A 22,508-nucleotide genomic window follows, 5' to 3' on the forward strand; every position below is an offset into this window, starting at 1 on the left:
GACCCAGAGCCAGGCGTTCAGTGTGCGCAGGAAGTTCCAAGCGAAGAAGTTTTACAGGAATTCGACTACACGTCGCTTTCACAATGTATTCTCCGTACTGTACAAAGTGTTCCAGTAACTCCTGGAGATATGGTCAATGTACTTGGAACAGTAGCTACTTTGACAGGAGCAGATGCAGCAAGAGCTGTAGCCAATATCCAGGAGGGATTAGCTGGTCCTTCTGCCGTTATAAGTACAGTTGGGATGCTTGTGTTTTCTAGTGTGATGAATTTAGTTGAAGCAAGGACACGAACCTCTATTAACAATGCCAATGATGAGGATCCATTGTATGTTGGAATGGATATAGATTTAAATCCTTCGGATCAACTTGATGTATATTGGCCACAGATTAGAGAAGCATTTGAACGAAGGAGACGTGTTTTGTATGTAAACCCTGAAACGCCTAGAAATCTTCTGTTAGAAACAATATTTAATGGAGACCGATTTCACTGGACATCGATAGCCCTCGGAATTAGTGCTTTGATGTCATGTACTTCAGCTAGTGAAAGGAGTCTATGTTTTGGTGTGTGCAGTTTCCTAACATCTATTGCCTGCAGTGAACATTTCAGAAACACCTATGAACCACTGGAAGACTATTCTGTGGCAGAGACTTCCGTAGATAGAGAAGTTGAAATAGGTGGTCAAATGGTTATCAGGAATTACGCAGTTATAGAGAGGACCCATAAGAAGATTCCTAGAGTCGTTATTGCAGTCAGTGCAGTAGTGTTGGGATCTTTTTTCTTTATAAAAGGACGATGGTTATGATCATTTTACTTTGTTAGAGAGGACTAACTTTTTAAGTGAAGTGGTTATACTCGCAAAAGACTTCCTTGTTTATAGTGAAGCATTTCCGTTAAGGAAACTCCTAGTTGTTTTCAAGTTTACATGCATATTAACGTATATATTAAATATAAACTTTGCAAACTTCTCTGAAGTAAAAATATATGAATTACTGTATGCATGCAGTGCAGCAGCTGAAATTACTGTATAATGTCGAATTTCGTTACAAGCAATCAATTCTTCTTAATTCAAGAGCACTTCGATGAACTCTTATCTAAATTAAAACTATGTAGTCTATACCTGTATATTGTAAATACTCGTTGAAGCAAATGTGTTGATTATTACTGTAAATATTCATCGAAAGCAAATTAAATGTTATAAAACGCTTGTGAAGTTAATAGTTCAAGTAAAGGTTCAAAATGACGTATTTATGTTCAAACAACAAACACTCTGATAAATTTTGAGAAGTCTGCAATTTAATACTTTCAGAATGGTATTACAATTATCTAGTTATTAGTTTTATGATTTTTCATAGAATGCACAAATGTGAGTGCCCTAAAGTCACGTCGTCATGAACTGTACACTCAATTTCTCTTTTGCAACAACAACAACAAAATAATAATAATAATAATAATAATAATAATAATAATAATAATAATAATAATAATAATAATAATAATAATAATAATAATAATAATAACTGCTAGTCATCATCAGCAGCCTAGTGGCTAGCAAGCGTGCCTTTGGTAGACAAGTTTCTCGGTTTTATTCCTGGTAGGGGGATGGAATCCATTATAATAGTTAAGATATCACTTAAAACTTTGTGTTTCGTGCTATATAGCCTACCTACTGGCAAAGGTCGTAAATAAAAGCCAACCAATCAGTTGAAAGATCTACAAACAGTACTTAGTTGAGTAAATATTAGTTTATAAACACGATGTGAACCACTGTGTAAATTTTTTATATTATGTGTTAGCTTTAACAGTGTTGTGTACCCACTTGCGTACACAAAGTTTCCGGGGTCCTAACTCCCTTAAGCAAGATATTACGTAAAAGTAAGCATTTACTACATCAAGATTTATATATAAACACCTTATAAACTTGGGCTCCCTAAAGGAACTTTTCCGTACTCCACTGAGATTATTTCTCTGTTTTCTTTGAAATCAACTGGAATTTCAGTTATCTAATTATGTTGATTTCTTAATATCTAGCTAAAAGATTCTTTATTTGTACAATAATTAATATACAAGGTATTTCAAACTGAATATCGCGCTTTTTAGGCTTTGTGGTATTTATTACAACTAACTTGAAATTGTAAAGAATACATCAAATGAAAGAACAACTCAGTTTTGTATACACGAATGTGCATGCATTGTTTCCTCTGATTACAGTTAGGAAGCGCTAGTAGCGAAGATGGTGTCAAGTGAACAGAAAATTTATGTGTTTTACATTTTGCAAATACTGAGTCTGTAGTTACAGTGCAACCGTCTGTGTGAAGAATTTTGAGGAGACCCTTACAGCTGTATCCTTATCGTTTGCAGTGGCTAAAAACTCTAAAGAGTACAGACTATGATCTTACGTGCAAACTTTGCAAATTAAATGTTGCTGCACGACGATGAAGAGTTTATGGATCGTGTCGTCTTCAGTGATGAATCGACATTTCACCTAAGTGCTAATGTAAACACTCATAATGTTCGCCTCTGAGGGTCAGCAAATTCTCAGGATATTGTACAGTTGCAACGAGACTTCCCTAAATTGAATCTGTTTTCTGCCATATCTCGACGAAAAATTTATGGACCTTTCTCACTTATCGACTCGATGTGTGCCGTCTGACGAATGGAGCTCACATTCAACACTAGTAGCAAAAACTGTTCGAATTGCTCTTTCATTAAATGTATTATTATGAGGCGTTCAGAATCCAAACCGATTAACTCCATTTTCTGCTGCTTTCTAGGCTCTATATATTTTGACTTGGAAAAGATACATGCTTTTCAGAGGCAAAATCGATTAACTTCGTAGTGGAACAATTTGCCACTAGAATGCGTAAACGTTCTGATCACTCTCGTTTAAATACATTGTACTTAAGTTACTAAAATGCTCACTACTGAAAAGTCTTGTTTGATAGAGTTAATTGGTTTGGCATCTGAACGGCTCATTTATAATTGTAAGTTAAACGTAATAAATACTACAAAGTTTTAGAACAGCGATGCTGCTAGGCTAGTTGTCACCCGGGCGAGAACTCGCCTTAGCGCCCCCTTCCTGACCAACCAAATCAAAATGCTCAACGAGTATACCTTGTATTGGCATTACAAGAGTAATTCTTCTATTTCATTTTTTCTTCAAGTGGTAAAGCTTGATTTCAAAATTGCAATGTATAATTTAATTTTTAGTCCAAGATAAAATACCAAACTAACTAGTATTTGTCAAATTGCAAATCACAATGTTTATGAAATTATATCGGGATGTGCATAGGTGTAGAATGAATCAACAGTCTGTTGCTTTAGAATAGAATATTTAGTTATGACAAACCGTCAAGCTGTTGTCTCGAGTACTACACTAGGATATTTTACAAATCTCTTAAATTGATATAAGTTAAATAAAAACATAAAAACCTGGAACTAAAATTTAACTTTGGGGACTCTTTTGGCTGCAAAGGGTTTAACAGTGTCCTCAAAAGATAACTTTGAAGATAACTAATGCTCTATGGATATGATCCTAAGGTTGGTGAGTCGTTATTGTATTGTTATGTTTCTGAGGTATTTTTTTATGATATTTAGTTTGCTAAAATTCCTTTCCTTGCCTTATAGTAAAAATAAATGTTTACCCAGTTTTGCGCCCCCAATCCAGCACCGGGGCAGAAGCCCCGTTTGTTCCCCCTATTTACGTCACTGTCTTAGAATCCCGGTATTCATTTTCAAACACGCTGTATTAGATAACTTTTATTTTCTCAGTTTCAAGCGATAAAACCTTAAATTTTACCAGTGTGATTTCTGTCATAAGTCGCTTCTGGTACTGTATTAATTGTTAAACTTCGTTGAGAACTCTACTAAAACAATATTGAATTCGGAAACAATATTATCACTATTTTTGTAGACTAGATTTCAAGTATAATTAAAGAAAAGAGATGCTTCATAGCAGCCCCGTATCCACGAGGGGTCTAGGTGGCCGGGCCCCCCTTAATTTTTGCTGGCCCCCTAAAATTTTCACGGTAGGTTGCAAATGAACTATAATATGATGATATACTATAATATGGTTGGATCGCCCCCCCCCCTACATTTTTGGACTGGCTACCGGCCTGCTTCATAGACTAAACAATTGCCAAGCAATCACTGCCTTCTCAAAGTATTCTTTTTTGTTTGTCTCAATTTCATCCATAACTCTTTATTATACATATTTGGTTAACTGGAGGACGAATACTTCATTTATTATAATGAAGTAATTCAATAAAATATTTAACTTCCTTACTTGAAGCGTGTTTGGTATATTGCCATTGCAAAACAAATGGTAGAATCAGGAGATGGGTTGATTAGTCACAGCCAGACTATCGAAATAAAATGAAACGAAATCTTTGGTTTAATGTTTCACTATTATGCACTTTAGGCTAAGGGAGACGGATCATTAATGCAAATGAATAATGATTACAATTATTGGTGAAATGAAAGTGTGGAAGGAAACGGGAGATCCGAGAAAAACCACGAACACAATGTTGTCCACGACAAGCTTACTTGGCCGCGAATCAAACTAGGAATCCCACGCACCAGAGGTAGGCACTCTACCACTGAGTCACCGTGCCACACTACAGAGATGGAGTGGGTCAGTGGGTCGTGGGTCAACAGCATGTGACCCACTGTGGCCCACCACCCACGTGACCCACTGCGACCCACCACCCAACATGACCCACTTGAAACACCACCCATCGTGACCCACTGCGACCAACCACGCACCATGACCCACTACGACCCACCACCCACCATGACCCACTTGAACCACCACCCACCGTGACCCACTGTGGCCCACCATCCACCATGACCCACTGCGACCCACCGACTTAGTATGATCCACCCACTCTCTCTGCTCGCTGCATTGTAGACAGTATTTTCTGAACACTGGTAAATTTGTCTTCGTTTTACTTTCAAGACCTTCATTTCCCTTCCTTTTCCACTTGTTTCTGTCTACTTACCTGAGGTGAGTACATCTAACCAAGTGAAAAAAAAAACTTTTGAATATTGATATTTTTAATTGTAATAATAGTAATAGGACTTATACTACTACTTCGCTTTCGAGATCTGTGACTTTTTAGAGGACCTAACTACTGGAAAAAAATACATTTTTGAATCACTGTAATATATAAATTATTATATATAAAAAAATTAATATAACTGTGTATGTCTGATCATCACGGTCAAATTGCGAATTCAAATGAAATTACTTTTGGTATATAGTTAGGCCGAATTTTTGAGAAAAAAAAATGAGTATCTCGCAAGCCGTTAAACTTACGGAGCTGAAATTCAGTGTATTAACTCTTTATTGAAAATAAACAGAATGTGTCCTAGTGTTTTTTTTTAATTCTCCTTTAATTCTCCTTTTTTAAAATTCACTTTCTATATATGGAAAATTGGTAGTGAATTGGTTTGTAAAAATGATCGAAAACGATCGATGTTATTTAAGAAAAAAAAATCAGAAACCAAAAATATTGTGCTTGGCTTCATATATCCATTGCTTTCTACTATAATAATTGCTGAAGCTTAGGTTTATTATATGGAGCGCTTACAGCACAGGGCAATCAACCCATAAAGTTGTGAGAAAAATAGACATAAAATTTGTACTGTAAGCTTAATTACACGGAAATTTTAAGTTTCGATTGTACGCATAATTATATGAAAAATTTTACACTTTTGTCCCTTTACGTTAGTCTACTTACCTTGATTTGGAATGTTCAAATGTCATGCTTTTTTCCACTGAAAAATATCAACAATTCAACAAGAAAATAATTCTACTATGATAATTTAATTGAAATTCATCGTAATTTGGCACATGGCCCACAGTGGCCACATGGCCAGCAGTGTGGTAATTGAAGGGGAAGAAGGAGGGAAATTCCCATTCACCTCTGAACACTTTCCAGGAACCTCGTTCCCTTTCGCTTTCTACACGGGGGAGGGGACTTGGTAATGGCATCAAACCGTCATGTGTAATTACAAAAAATAAATTTATAAACAAATAAGACATAATCAGTTTATCAGGCTTTAATTGATAATTTATTTACAAGATTCCCTATCAAAGGCGTGGTAGATGAAGTTTCTATTCTCCATGAGTCGACATTGCCAACTGACATGGTCGATATGGAAAAGATGTTGTATGGTGATAGAGAGATGATGATACTTCTTGCTAAGTATTTCAAAACTGACCAAGAAAAATCGTTATCACACTTAAGTCTAACAACGAGATTGTCGATGAGGAGTTGCAGAAATCGCTTAGAAGTAATATCAATTTCCACGACAGAGTGCGAACGGGGATTTCCCCTTATGAATTTACATAGGACTGATATTAGAAATAGATTAAGTGCTCAAACATTGTCTAACTTGTTGTTCATCAATGTTAATAGTCCACCGCTAGATAAGCTCGAAATAGACGAGCTAGTTATTTCTTGGCTGAAAGATGAACATCATTCCGCTGCGGATAATTTACCACGAAAAAGTTACCAACAGGAAATAAACCCTATTTCAGATTTGTTTTAAGGTGGAAAATTACGAGTTATGGAAAATGTATACTTGTATTACTAATGGCTTATTTGTGTTATTCAACTTTGTAGCTAATTTTTAGTAAGTCTCTTCTTTGCTTTAGGTAAACTACTTTGAAGAAATATTCAAAATAATTGCAGTTATGCATATTTGTAACTTAAATTTAACGTGATGTTTTAGTGATTACACAAATTACAATTATGAGCATACTTTATGGAGATGCTCTCACATAGGGTACCCGAGCACCTTTATACACTATGAAAAACTGATTTTTTTTTTCAAGTCTTTTGTGAGAAAGATACTGTGAACTGAGAAACCATAACCTTTTCCATATTGTACAGGGGTATTTTCCTGCGAATAGAAGTTTCGTTTGGAATGCGTTCAGAAATTAACACTTAAGAATACTCAAGAATACTCTCTTAGTACAAGTATATTTTAGGCACACACTAATTTCCTCCCCACCTCGAACTGTTTCAATTTCCTCACTGAGAAACACTTTACCATTTTATATCGTAAAGGCCACCGTTATTGTAACAGAGTGGTGCTTGAGCGATTGACTAGAAATTCAAACTCCGATTAGTGACAATTTCACAGTCTTGTTTTATTACAAGTGTAAACTCTTTAGTCAGTACAGAAGAGGCCGTGGATTGTGTTGATGACGATGGATTTTGGTGAGTCAGAGTAGGTCACAGTGGATGAGTGGGTTACAGTAGATCATGGTGGGTGGTGGGTCATTGTGGGTCACAGTGGGTCATGGTGGGTGGTAGGTCATGGTGGGTCGTGGGTCAGAGTGGGTCGCGGTCGGTGGTGGGTCAGTGGGTCGTGGGTCAAGTTTTCATTGACCCGCGCCAACTCTGACCAGAACTACGAGATGTATTCAAAAAAGACTAAACTATTGCTATAAAAAGCTATATTACTCATTTCACAACACTTTATCCCCCTGAAGATACCCCCCCTCTACTGGCAATACACGATTCTCAACGTTTCTTCCTCTTTTGGAAAGGCTTCTGAACCTCACTTTCTAGGATAGTGCTCAGATCTCTTGTAGCATTATCATAAAGCTCCTCTATAATTTGGAAATTAATCCTTTCAAAATGATTTTAAGTTTGGAAAACAGGAAAAATTCTACTGGAGGTGGGTCCGGTGAATATGGTGGATGGAGTACAACGGATTTTTTTTTCTTGCCAGATAACTGCGGATGGGGAGCGAAGTGTGAGCAGGCGCATTTGCACAACACACCACACAAGTCTGATTTTCCCACATTTCAGGCCTCTTCCTCAGTACAACAATCTCTCAACCGCGCTAAAATGTCGTGGTACAACTGTTTGTTTAGCGTCTGACGATGTGATACAAATTCATGATGGACAACCTTTCTAATCAGAAAACACAATCAACATCACCTTAATCTTTGACCGACTTCTGCTGCTATTTTTGGACAAGAAGACCCTGAATAAACTGAAAAGCAATTGAAATGTCTCTGTAAAATTTTGTCAAGCTTGTAGCAAAATTTCACACACACAGACACACACACACGTTGTTCTTCGAGCTATTTAATTATCACTTTGTTAGTAATTTGAAGAATTGCTTGTACAGTTCTCACTTCAGCGGCTGTAGCTTGGGGACTAACAGTCACAGCGAAACAAGACAAATGGCAACTTATTGTTTAAACCTGCTGCTAGGTGTGCTCAATAACCGTAGCGCTTCCTGTGCCGGTTGAAGAGCTATTTCAAGGTTTTGTTTTTTGAACGCACCTCGTATATGCGTCATTATTAGAAGTATGTGAACAAAAAGAGTCACAACTACTTTTTTAACAGTGTATTTTTACATACACAGTACATAAGTGAATAAACAATCCGCTACAGCAGAATAAAACCTTATATCGATTATTATCAACGAAAGATACTTCCAAACACTAAAAAAAGAATAAAAGAAATCATTCAATCGTTCGGTCCGGAACTGGCTATCTTAATTAATTTTCGAACTGGTGTTTCATGAGTGGCCAGCAATTGTAAGTCATTTAATACAAAGTACCGCAACGGTTATGTTGGTTGCCTAATCAACTTACAAAGTATCTTATACATCTTAGTATGCGTTTTACTGGCTGCTTAAAATCAAACTGACAAACAAGAAAACAATTATCATAAACGGATATAAACTCCTTTATCTATCTATATCTATATCTATATCTATATCTATATCTATATCTATCTATCTATATATATATATATAGGGTGTTCTAAAAATAGCACCCATGGACTACATGTACAAGTCAAATATGTATAATATAATTTTTGGGCTCTCGTCTGGAGACATAAATTGCACTCTTTGGCAACGTCGCATATAAAGAACTATAGAATAGATCTACTAATTCATCAAATAGTTACATAAATTCTTTCCAGAGGAAGTTAAAGAATTGACTAGCACCATTTGTTACCGTAGTAACCGATGTAACTGCTTGATGGATTAATAGGACAGTGCTAATGCTTCCAACTTAAATTACGGCATTGCCACATAGTAAAATTTTTGATTCCCCATAACGGTTGAAGGAGAGCCCGTAGGGTATGCCATAATATACCATTTTCGCTTCATTTTGTCGGTCGGGGCAAAAACTCGCCTTAACTCTCCTCCACCCCCTTGACCAACCAAACCAAAATGCTCCTCGGCTAAACCTGATACTTACATCACACAGTAATTCTCCTATTCCATTTTTTTCTTCAAGTGGTAAAACTTGATTTCAAAATTGCAGTACCTAATTTAATTTTTCGTACAAGATAAAACACCAAACTACTACTGCCAAATAATCTGAGATTAGCATGCTTGACATATTCTTATAGTCTTATCATAATAACTGCAAATCACAATGTTTCTGGAATTCGTGCATATGTATAGAATGAATCAGCAGTCTGTTGCTTTAGAATAGAACATTTAATTATGACAAACAGTCAAGCTATTGCCTCGAGTATTATACTTGGGCATTTTACAAATCTCTTAAATCGATGTAAGTTAAATGAAAACACAAAAAGCTGGAACTAAAAGTTAACTTTGCTTGCTCTTTTGGCTGCAAAGGTTTTTACAATGTCCTCAAAAGACAGCTTTGAAGCTAACTTAGGCTCTATGGATATGATCCTAAGCTTGGCGATACGTTGTTGTTCTGTTAAGTTTCTGAGGAAATTTTTATAATCTTTAGTTTGCTAAAACTCCTTCCCTTGCGTTATAGTGAAAATAAATATTTGTCCAGTTTTGCGCCCCCCCAATCCGGCGCCTAGGGTACAAGTCCCGCCCCACTTAGTTACCTCGCTTAGAGCACTTCATAGCAGGTTGTTTTCATATAGGTCGCTTGGTTCATTATTCTACGAAGCACAAATTCCCAACTCTACCAGCACATAAGCCCTCCAAACATGCATACAGATGTTTACTGAGGAAATAAGGCTCTTGAGATCCATCTCCGCATTTTTACTTCTCCATGCGGTTCTTCTTCCATCTGAACCAAACAAGTTGTACTTACTATCATGGTGAAAATCACTCGAATGGTGAAGAATCACATAAACCTATAGATAGCCACCGTTAAATTCGTCGTTATCCGTAAAAACGTTAACGAATTGACTGCAGTAACGAACTCGGGAGAGATAATTGCCCTAGCAATCTTTTGCAAAAAAAATAGAATTCTAAAATTGTCTTACATCTATGGGGTATTGGTTAGATCTCCTATAGATAGCCACCGTTAAAGTCGCCGTTATCCGTTAATACGTTAACGGAATGACTCCAGTAACGAACTTGGTCGAGACAATTGCTCTAACAATCTGTTGCAAGAAACAGAAGTCAAGAATTATCTTACATCTATGGGATATGGGCTGTAGATACTCACCGTTAAAATCGCCGTTATCCGTTAATAAGTTAAAGAATGACTCCAGTAACGAACTCGGCCGACATAATCGCTCTAGCTATCTGCTGCAAGAAACAGAATTTAAAAATTCGCATCCGTTAGTATCATTCTGCGTAGTAACGGATGGAAAATGTACTAACAACAGAATATTGTGTCTCATAGAGTGGTCATGATAAGAATCTCAAAAATTGTAATTTTTTTTATACGTGTTCTGAATTTATTTATTGTTTAAGCACTTAACGATGTATCTCATCCTTTGGATCTATGAATTTCTACCCCTCGTTATTTATAAAAAATGAAAAGTACACGTGTTATGTTGTTCACTGAATGACCTTAGAATAATATACGCACGTGTGCGTGCGTGACCATTTCTGTGCTTCCGTTTCTCTAAATCAACCAGCTCCAGAAGTACGCATGAATCTGTCTCTTGACGTCATAAAAAGAAAAGTCGTTGTAATTGTAGATGGCTAACCTTAGATGTAAACTAGATTTACTCATTTTCCCATAAACAATAATCATTGGTGAAATTTTTAATTGATATACTACTCCCTTGGTAGTTGAATATTTCCAACGAAAACTAAATTTTGCAGATAAAATGAAAGAAAAATCGAATCATTATAAAGAAATTTTTAACGTAAAGTACAACCATCATTCATGACGCTTATACGGACAACGAAATTTTCTTGGCCAAGGTTATCTTCTTAAATGTTCGCATGTCTGGCACGCGTTAAGCAAAACATTAATAATTGGAACCTATCCACACTATGGAAAGGATAAAATTTTATGATTTCTTGCGCTCATCCTGTTTCGAAACTGTAAATAATGACTAGGAAACCAGAGAAAAAGGATGGTTGGTTTCTTGACGTCAACGGCACACTTAAGGCAACAATTAGTATTGTTACAATTTCATTTAAATTCAAGGTCAAGTGGAATCGTTGCCTGTTTCTCAAAAAGCGTGCAATTTCTAAGAAATAACAGTCTAATTGACGTGGAACAATATAAGTCTTTTTTCTAAATGGGTATTAATCTTCAGGAATTACATCACAGGGATGGATGTTTTAATTGGTGACTTACTTCTTAAAGTATATTTTCCTCCTATCACATACTCCTTTCAACATTTGATAAATTAGATTTAACTTTTTTCCCCTTTAGTACACAGATATTTATAGAATATCAGTGTCATATACATTTTTAAGAGGTGTTCGTACAGAAATAATGCAATTATTCAGATTAGACTTCAGCGTCCTGTTCAACAGCAAAACTATATGTCCTATAGCTGAACGCGGAATCCGAACTACATGAGGTATTACCGGGAATCAAACCCAGGTTTCACGCGCCCAAGACTCGTACACTAACGATATAGCTACACATAAGTAATACTGTGTACACTCATGTCCAAAACGGTTGTCGCATATCTATAACTGTGTTTTTGTAAGAATACAATTTGATAATGATTTTGCAGAGTACTTTTAATACTGATACGATGTGTATAATCGGGAAATGTATATTTGTGGTAAATTTCATAGGAAAAGAATTATAAATAAGAAAATTAGAATGAGTAAAACAAAATATTGCTAAATGGACAAGAAAGTGTTATTTTCGTTTTATTGTTCTTATTTACTGTTCTTTTCAAACGAAATTTGCTACATACATGTCTTTGCCTATTATACACATACTAACATTATAAGAAATACCGGGCGAATTCGTTATCAAATTATATTTCTATAACAACATATTTATAGACATGCGACAATAATTTTGGACATGAGTGTACATATATTGTGAATGTTTATTTTTCTATAATCTTGTTGAACCGAGGCGAGTTAAAATCCAGAACCACACTCTTTACGTACACACTGATAGACATGAAATATACAGCATAAGAAATTTCAATTTATATTTGAAATTATGGTCTTTCTTGTCAATTTATATACACAGTGAGTTCAATAAATTCCGGGATTACCTCAAAATATAACACGTATATATTTGATGGTGGCAGAAAATATATTACAACATTAGTTTTCTACATATGTACCTTTTCGTACAGCACACTCGCAGTACGAAACTTGTCAATCTTATTAGAGTTTGCCTGAGTGACACAAGAGGCAAGATAAAAGTGGATAATCAAAACTCAGAGAACTTTGACATAATTACAGGTCTGAGGCCAGGAGATAACCTACTACAAGTGTTGTTCAATCTTGCTCTAGAGAAGATTATGAGAAAAGCAGTGCATGAGTATTTCAATGGAGTTCGAGTTATCACACATCTTGCATATGCCGACAATGTCGCTCTTTGTATAGAATCAAAGAAAATTTGATATAAAAGAGCGAAGCTAAAGAAATCTGTGCAGGAAAGATGGGCTTTTCGATAAGTAGGGATGTACACGAGTCGAGATTTAAGCCTGTCTCGACTCGTCTCGAGAAAATGTTGTCTCGACTCGAAAATATGTTTGTGTCTCGACTCGACAGTTTCTGTCTTGACTTAACTCGAATTCGACGACGGGACGAGACGTCTCGAAATTCGAGTCGAGACAAAATATACGAATTAAAATATACGCACACAACAGCCAGAACATTATGACTACCTACCTAATTGTCACTATGTCCACCTTTGGCACGGATAACAACGGTGACGCGTCTTGGCATGGACGCAATGATCCTTGGTACGTCGCTGGAGAGAGTTGGCACCACATGTGTACACACAGCTCACCTAATTCCCGTAAATTCCGGGCAGGGGAGAGATGCGCTCTGACGTCACTTTCAATCACATCCCATATGTATCATATTGGGTTCAGAACCGGTAAGTTGAGGGGCCAGCACATCACTTGAAACTCGCCCTATGTTATGTAGCCATATTGCGTTCATTGGAACGAAAACACAATAATTATAACTATGCTAAATTACTATAGACTGAAAATTGCTCATTCAGAGAATTTATGAGGTTCACTTTATCACAATAATTTTTTACAAACTAGATATAGGCTATGGATAAAAGTTTTATACAAACTAGGTAATCAATTATTATTATTATTATTATTATTATTATTATTATTATTATTATTATTATTATTATTATTATTATTATTATTATTATTATTATTATTATTATATTTGAAGTACAATCAAATATCACACCTTTAATTATTAGTTCTAATTAACTGAATTGAGCTGAAAATTAAATCTTGATCTCGAAAGATTAACTATTAAATTTATGCGTTCTGTACCTTTCTAAAGTAATAAATGCTGGTTTTTTTTTCAAGGATGTTTCTGAGTAAATACTTTCTTCAAAATAATATTAAAAATTATAGAAAGATTTTCGAGACATTCGAGTCGAGTAGAGATTCGAGTCATGTCTCGACTCGTGCTTACCCTATCGATAAGTGAATAAAAATTTCAGTGCTTCATTATAAGTAGGAATCAAACAGATACAAGAGTGTGACTTCAGCCACTGAAAGTGGGCAATAGATCATACACGATGGTTTGTAAGTTCAAGTAGCTGCGGGTGATTTTTATAGAGGATGCATCATGTTTTATGAAATTCAAAACAAGGATAGAAACTGGAAATAGTACGTACAATGGTCTCAATCAACTATTGAGTCGCTCAATCTGTCGAGGAAGCTGAGTTATATATAAGTAGACCAGACATTGCTCTGATATAGGCGGGTCGTATCATCCGAAGCAAATCGATTCCTTTCAAGATACTTGATTTTCTCTCAGATCGAAGAAGGCAGCTAGGCAGCCAGAGGAACAGATGGGGAGGTTGAATCCGTGAGGGTCTACAACAAAGAGCAAGTCACCAATCATTTTTTTTAAAAAATACAGACAGTAATTTGAGTAATTAACCTAGTAATAAAATTAGTTAATAATTAATGTTATTTTTTTTTTACCAGCGTCATAATTGCTTTTCTTCAAAGTGGTGATATTCTCTCTTCTTTTTATTTCTTTTGAATCAATTGGTATTTTGATAATTTGATTATACTGACTTTGAGTATAGTTAAACATCCTTCACTTCATGAAAATTAAATTCTGTGGTAAATAGTTCTAAAATTTATAAATCAAGTATTAATTTCAAAAATATAAAATTTTGTATGCAGTTTATTATCTTCTTCAAAGCAATGAAATTTAAATGGACCTAAAAGAAATTATTTTTAAAAAGAAGAAGCTATTTAAATACACACACACATTAATAAAAACAAGAAAGTAAACACTCCTTCAAAATAATCAATAGGTTTATGGGAAATAGGTAAAATCTATATATTTAGGTAAAATAATATTACTATATAGTACTGACCGTTGTTGCTGTCGCCGGAAGCGTTGACCAGTACAGTCTGTTTAAAATTTGATTTTTAACTATTTATTAAATGCTTCATTATTTTAAAATGCTAAAATATCACGAACCACCGGTTGGGAACCACTGTAATATGTCATAAATCCTATGCACTGTGCAAATTTCAAGTTTCTAGCTTAAACCATTTAGCTCGGGTGTTGATCAGACAGTCACACACAGTGATTGAACTGATGACGTGAAGATTAAGAATAGATTTTGCTTTCTTTCTTGTTCTCGTGCAGTACTATTTAATTATTCCCAAGACTAAACTATGTGTGGGATGAAACAGTCAATAATATTATCGGATTTTATCAGCAGCACTTTTAAGAAACAAGTTGTTTTCTTTCTTTTTTATGTCCAGTAGCTGATTGATGCGTTTGACGTTAGTAATTATTTTTAAAAAAGAAAAAGAAAGCATGCTTTGGTTCAGTATACCATAATGCGGAGACCTTCAAAGTGGACACGTCTTACCATTAGACCTAGATCATCCGGACATATAAGTCCACACCTGTGCTCATGTAGTAATCCTTTAACCTTTGGATGAACGATGAGTTTCTTCTGTAATGGAATATTTTCGAAGGTGATTTTACACATTCTTTTGATACGTAAGAAAAAAATGTCGTTTCTTTTTTAAAACATATTTACCTTGAAGAAAGCAACCTTCGCCTTCGTATTTATTATGACATGAATTTTCATGGGTCAAGTGCAACAGGAGCATCACACGATACCCTCCATATGTTGCTCTGTGGAATTTATATCCGTATCTTCTTCAGCTGCAGGCGATTTTGAACACACTATAAATAGTTTAACTCTCTGAGCAAACAGTATTATTTCACACATACGTACAAAACTTTCTTTGGACGGTACCTACATTACCATCGTTTGTCACCATGGAAAAACTTCTGGTAAGTTTGAATAATAATAGACCCGAGTTGGATTTCTAACTCTGAAAATTGTAATTTGATATCATTGAATATTTGCTCTGTATTATTTCCTTTAAACCTATTGATTAATTTGAGGGAGTATCTATTTTCTTGTTTTTTTAAATGAGCGTCTATTTAAATAGCTTGTTTGTTTTTACTCATTTCTTTTAGGTCTACTTAAATTTCATTGTTTTCTGGGAGCTAATGAACTTCATACAAAATTTTATATGTTTGCAATTAAAATTTGATTTATAAATTTTAGAACTATTTACCACCTAATTTAATTTTCATAAAGTGAAGGATGGTTAGTTAGACTTAAAGTCAGAGTAATCAAAATATCAAAATACCGTTTATTTAAAATAAAATATCACATATAAACCAATGAACTGAAGGAAAGCAAGGAAGGCGTTGGTCATCAACAACATTAATTCCTAGCTAATTTATTACTAGGTTGATTACTAAAATTAGTGTCAATATTTTTTTAATGATAGGTGACTGGAAAGGTAGTTTACACCTAAAAATGAGGATTTTTAAGCTTTGCAAACTGAAAATATTCTTATTAATTTATCTTCATAGAGCTACTTGCTGCAGTCTTGTGATAATTGATTCACTTGTAAAAAAAAAATTGCATTTTTTTGGACGAATAGTTGCAAACATCAACACTAGTTTCAAATTCTTCGTTTGATACAATTTACAGATACCTACATTTCGTCTTCTGTTTTTTTTTTTTTTTTTTTTTTAAGTGCATTATACTGAAAGAAACGAGAAGAAACAGATAATTAAGAATTGCATCAAAGAAATAAGCCACGGTTTAATATTTCGTGTGAGGCTAGCAGAATAGCAAAATTCAAGATTAAAACTCGGGACTTATCTATTATTTCGTTTAAGTGTTTAAATGTTAGTGTTTTGAACAGATGTTAATTCTTATGCACGCGATGTCGGCTAATACATATTTCCTACCAGCAGTTATTATTCACAAATTAATTTATACAAAATCGTTCCTCATACATTTATTTGTAATGAAATAGAAAATAAGTAATTATGGCACCTCTGTTAAGAAGAATAAAAACGGCAAGTTTGAGCAATGTGATTTAAAACTTTAAAATAACTTGTTTAATATTCTGTAAAATAAATATTTTTATTCTAAATTTCTGGCTATAAAATTGTAACTAGTTTGTAGCAGATCTCAGGAATTATTCTGTAAAATTTCATGTCAAAATTTCTTTGTCTGACTATTTAGTCACAAAAATGAGTATATCGTTGAGATCTAGAGGCAAAAGATTATTATTATTATTATTATTATTATTATTATTATTATTATTATTATTATTATTATTATTATTATTATTAACCTTCCACTGCGAACTTTTGATTATTTCACATATTAAGGAATTGGTAATTAGTTTCCTAATCCAAGTTTCTAATAGTAGCTAAATAAATACAATAAATACCACATACACATGTATAGATGGATATACTGTATAAGTCAAGTTGATTACTAGCTTGTGGTGTCTTTCTAAACTTGTTTTTATCCTATTTTTTTTAATGATAAACACATTTAATTAAAACTCATTATAAAAGATCTCGCAATGCTATTTTGGATAGCGAGACTTGTTTCTTGGTAGCAATAAACAGCATTTTTAAGGTATTCCTATGAACTGAACAAGAAATCTTAAAAGTATGAGGTTAAATTTTATTTTTCTGCATAACTCAGATCCTACACACAGTATGGTCTCATATTTCGTCTCATGGGAACCAGAGGAACGTAACTCCATTTTCGTAGGTTTGCAGACGACAGGATAAAAATATTATTTTCTTAGAAAGATGTGCTTTGAATAACATGCTAATTGAGCTACATTACAACAGATGATCGACAAGGAGAACAGATAGCGTTACGTTCCATTTACACCATAATTTCCATTTCAAAATATGTCCAAACATGAAGGAAAGGAAAAACCGCATTTTTGGAGTTGCGTTCCTCTAGTTCTCATGTGAGGATTTAAGAACGAAAACCAGATCAGCGATTGTCGCAAAATATTATTTTTATTTTCTTAATTTGTGAAATCCTTCTCCCACGATTGCCTAAATTTGTATCCATTGTTAATAAGTGTTATTTTGCTTGCTTTTAGGCTATTCTTATTTTGATGCTGGTGGCCATCGTAGCTGTCCAATCAGGGTTCATACCTGTTCGATATCACTATGTTCCTCACTACCATCACCACGGCTTCCACACACTTGGCCATTATCACGGTCACCATTTCCATCATTAATACAAAGCAAGGTAAGCTATTACACTAAAATAATAATATTTTTGATTGACTATTTCAGAGAACCAACTTTCAATTTATTAGCAATATAGTTATATCATACTTGGTAACTAATGATAAAATTCTACATATTACAATTGCATTTAAGAAAATATATTGAGAATCTCCCAAAACTTCTTGATTGATTCAGTGGCATCTAGAAATTATTATAATTACATAATTGTGATTCGTTACAATACATGTGAATCAAATGCGATTGGCACACGATTTCCCTTATATATATATATATATATATATATATATATATATATATATATATATATATATATATATATACAAAACCTTTAGTAAATTGAAAGATACAAAGAGCACAAAAGATAATACTTAACTCTTTTCGAACTAAAACATAATTGAATCACTTTTTATTAAAAGGGCGTATGTAACGTTTTTCACAATTTTAACTTTTGTAAAGAAATGAATATTTTAGAGATAGATGTAACAATTTCTATTAAAAGAACGTGTGTCTCTTGAAGCGTGTTATAAATATAAGGCATTTTATTTTTTTCATAAACCAAACCGTCTCGTAGTAAAACCGCTTTTGTCGTTTCTCGACAAATATTTTTATTGCACATATGCCCTTTTAACAGAAAGCGATTCAATTATATAAATGCTATTCCTGATAGCTCCATTTTCGCATACCTAAAATATTTTAAAGATTTCAAAGTTATCTAAGATTAGGATTTGAAATTAGATTTCTGGGCTGTCGGCATCAATAGCCATTTAGCCCGTCACGTATTTGAGGGATGACGTGCCTCCTCGTGTTCACTATCCGATGAAAGGGGAAGGAAGGAAACGGCCTAGGAACATTATGTTAGTACCATCCCCATTCCGGTATTTGACTGGTGTGAATTAGGGAAACCCAAGAAAAGCCTCACTCAAGATGGCTGCCCTGAAAAAACTGTTACACTTTTTCGAATGAATGTCCTCATCGAGAATCGAACCCGGGACCGTTCGCAACCAAAGCGAGAGCATTAGCGACTGCGCCACGCGGGGCCACAAAGTTATCTAAGAAAATCAATTAATTTATGTTTGTAAAATTAACAAGCACAATAATAGATTGCAAGCCATTGACATTGTTAACAGATTAATTCTAGCAACTAAATTTCACCAGTACAAACAGTGTTACATGAATGTTAGATTTGAGCCATTTTAAGGATCAACGGAATGTATTCTTACATACTTAAAATTATGTGTATTAAATATTCTTGGTGATTTCAAATATACGTCATTGGCCTTTCGTGACGGAGAGAAATAGCCTCGGTATTGACATAGCAGTTAAAGAAAGAATTAATCGATCAATTAATCAAAATATACACCAAATCACTCGGTTGAATGTACTTCCATAAGAGACTACTTGTGTTGGATAGTGGCTAAGTGATAGAGCGTTCATCTCTAGTGTGAGAGATCCATGGTTCGATCACAGACTTTGTGAATTTGTGACATACAAGTAGCGTGGGTTTCCAATATAATGTCAGGGATATACAACGAGAATCATAACGAGCGTTGGTTTTCTCGAAGTTCCTCCGTTGCCTCCCACATCTCATTCAATCAATTCCCATCATAATCACTCAGTTTCTACGATATTCTGTCTCCTTTAGTGTACAAGATAACCATGTAACGTAAAACTAAAATACCCAGGTATTTCATTTCATTTACGGAGAGAACTCGAGTTATATATGGTAAAAAAAAAAAAAAAAGAATTTCACATGTAATAACTATGTGTAATAATATTCATATGCATATGACAGTAGCAGGTATTTAACATTATTACGTATAATATGTGAATTACTTATAATGAATCTTCTTTGATTTTACAGGTTTTTGACAAATACATCGCAATACAACATGCCATACGAAGAGAAGACATTCATTTATCATAGGTTATGTGATGCTAATAACCGTTACCAATAGTTTATGTATGATATCCTTTTAATTTATTACATTACAAAAATAAAAATAGTATTTCTTAAAAGAGTACGACTTTTGTTTTCACCTTGGATGCCTATGCAATTCCCATGAGAACACAAGGGATTCGTATTTCACATTAAACTGTATTGTATTACATCTATAATTCCATATCGCTTGGTGTTCTTCAATCAAATATCAAATAAAGATATGAAGTATTCCTCGTATATAGCCCGGATCTCACGTTAATAGTACGTGGTATCGCTCATATTCTTACGTTAGTGTACCATAAAGAAGCCATAAAGAAAAGTTCAAAAGCCAGAATCTATTTAGCTTCCATTGAAGACTTTCGAAAATGAAATGAAATGAAATCTTTGAATTTAACAAGACGTCAGCTCTGTTCTACAGAGCCACCGTGCTCCTTTTAAATACTTTCGAATGTACTTTAAACTAGGGTGGATTGCATCTAATTGTTCCTGTTTTAAGTATCGTATAACTTGTATAATACATAATGCTTAGGTCCTGGCCTTTGCTGGAATGGTCCCGAGTTCATTTTCTGGTGAAAGCACAGAATTTTCAGCGACAGCCAGCCAGGAGCGCACCAACGGGGTCCACCGGGTCCAGACCCCCCAAAATTCTTAACAAACATACATACACTTTCTCAATAAAACTATACTTGGTGGAATTATTATTAAAATGGTGCAGGCAAATGGTGGAATATTATTAAAATTTGATTTTACACTTCCTCTGTACTCTTTCTCTCTCATTTCGTAGTATTATAATTTCTCTTCCTGAAAACATAGGTGGAAGTATTTGACAATTACCTGTCGTCTTTTCGGAATAATACCCGTTCAATATTACATAGACGTAGTGGCTTGTAGCACTGTACAGTCCTCAATGCTTGGGCACCTGCCAACAAAAATTTCTGGGTGCGCTCCTGTAACCAGCATAGTTTGGCAACTAGGTAGCTACTTCAGTTGAAATATAGAACTTTGGTTTTCAAATGAAAAACAACATCCACTGTAGGTAATGTGCTGACAATTCACCGTTTAACTATGACTAGCCAAAGCTTATCATTGGGCAAAAAGCCGTGATGTTTATCTAGTAACATTACCCAAATTAATGAAATGATGTATTCCTACGTCATTAAATATTGCATATATGATATTTCCCATAGATAGAAGCTTTGCTTTGTTATAATTAAATATAAACTAATTATTTCCTGAGCAAAACTATATATTTTCATTAAAATTCAGTTATCCTGTATCACATAGTGTTTGATGAAGGAAAAAAAAATAAGTTGGCGAAACTGTAATACGTGTTGAATTTTAATGAAAATACATAGTTTTGCTCAGCAAATAATCAGTTTATATTTGTATATATGGCCGAAATTTGTGATTCTGAACTTTAGCTCTCTTGGAGGTTAGATAGTGTGGTGGGTAATGGCATGCACTGGCATTACATAATGGTCTTGAGAGACTGGGCTTTCTTGGTTTGGAACCAAGCTTAATAGTAGAGGGCTCATTCCTTATGCGAGATACCTCCATTTCAATTCTAGGTAATGTGATTTTGTGTTGAACATCATGGCTGTGGGTTTTCCCGTTTCCTCACATGCTGCATAATAGTTCACTTTCATCAGTCGTCCGTATCCTTTCACTTGCAGAACATAAAAGTAAATTATTATTCTTTTTTTTTTTAATAGCAGATGCACTTATGAAGGACGTATAATTGAAAATAAAAAATGTTATGTAATAACTAGCAGAGATGGATATTGCTTCTCATTTAATTACGACATTTTAATGCGGTTTTCTATGGTGTAGGCATATGAGAAAATATAAGTTTCGCTTGTATATTGTTCATTACAGCTGTGGACATGTGTCATGAGAATAACTGTCTTATGAAGGGAATATTAAATTGTCTAAACTGTTACACAAATGTTATCAATACATTTGTTGCTTTGGTCAACTTCGTTTTATTAATGGAAGATAATTTTCAATTATGTACTGTCTACCACAACACATACAATTTACAGAGAAATGTAACTAAAGTGGTCTGTTTGTTCCTAGATTATTAACAAAAGATCATAAGTGGAAACATTGTATCCATTTCTATTTCATGCTGTATACTTACAGCTATGACCAATACAATTTTTCTCAAGTTTTAATTTCCACGAACATATTAATATATATTTTGCCTATCACGTGAAATTATTTTCTATTGATTAAAAAAAAATATATTTGCCACTGGAATATAAAAATGTTTTCTTTGCATTGGTATGTGTTACTTCATCTTAAGCTCTCTCAAATCTTCATGTTTTGAGGGAATGTTTTGGATTTTTATAACACTGGTAACATTAACAGACAGGTTATTAAAACATGTTTTAGAAATCAATAGAGCTAATGACGGATTACAAATTCAGAAATTTAAAACTTGACGGTGCTATCATTATAAGGCCAAGATTTAATATGTTGTGGAACACTGTTCGTGTACTTCATCTACGGACTGTTCCACACATACTTCCGCCAGTAATCCTCGAACAACTCATTTGAAGGGAGGAATTTCTCACTCTCTATCTTAAGAGGTAGAT

The 22,508-nt window shown here is 34.3% G+C and overlaps 1 long non-coding RNA gene across 1 annotated transcript; it reads left to right on the top strand.

The window, feature by feature from the left end:
• The first annotated feature begins 15,516 nt into the window (after window positions 1–15,516).
• On the top strand, window positions 15,517–19,988 carry LOC145662772 (uncharacterized). The gene is made up of 3 exons (XR_014127102.1): window positions 15,517–15,671; window positions 17,819–17,970; window positions 19,834–19,988. It is a non-coding gene; the product is annotated as an uncharacterized LOC145662772 (long non-coding RNA).
• Window positions 19,989–22,508: the final 2,520 nt, after the last annotated feature.

The sequence above is a fragment of the Thermobia domestica genome, chromosome 1, assembly GCF_964235325.1.
Source record: "Thermobia domestica chromosome 1, izTheDome1.hap1.1, whole genome shotgun sequence".
Classification (NCBI taxonomy): domain Eukaryota; kingdom Metazoa; phylum Arthropoda; class Insecta; order Zygentoma; family Lepismatidae; genus Thermobia; species Thermobia domestica.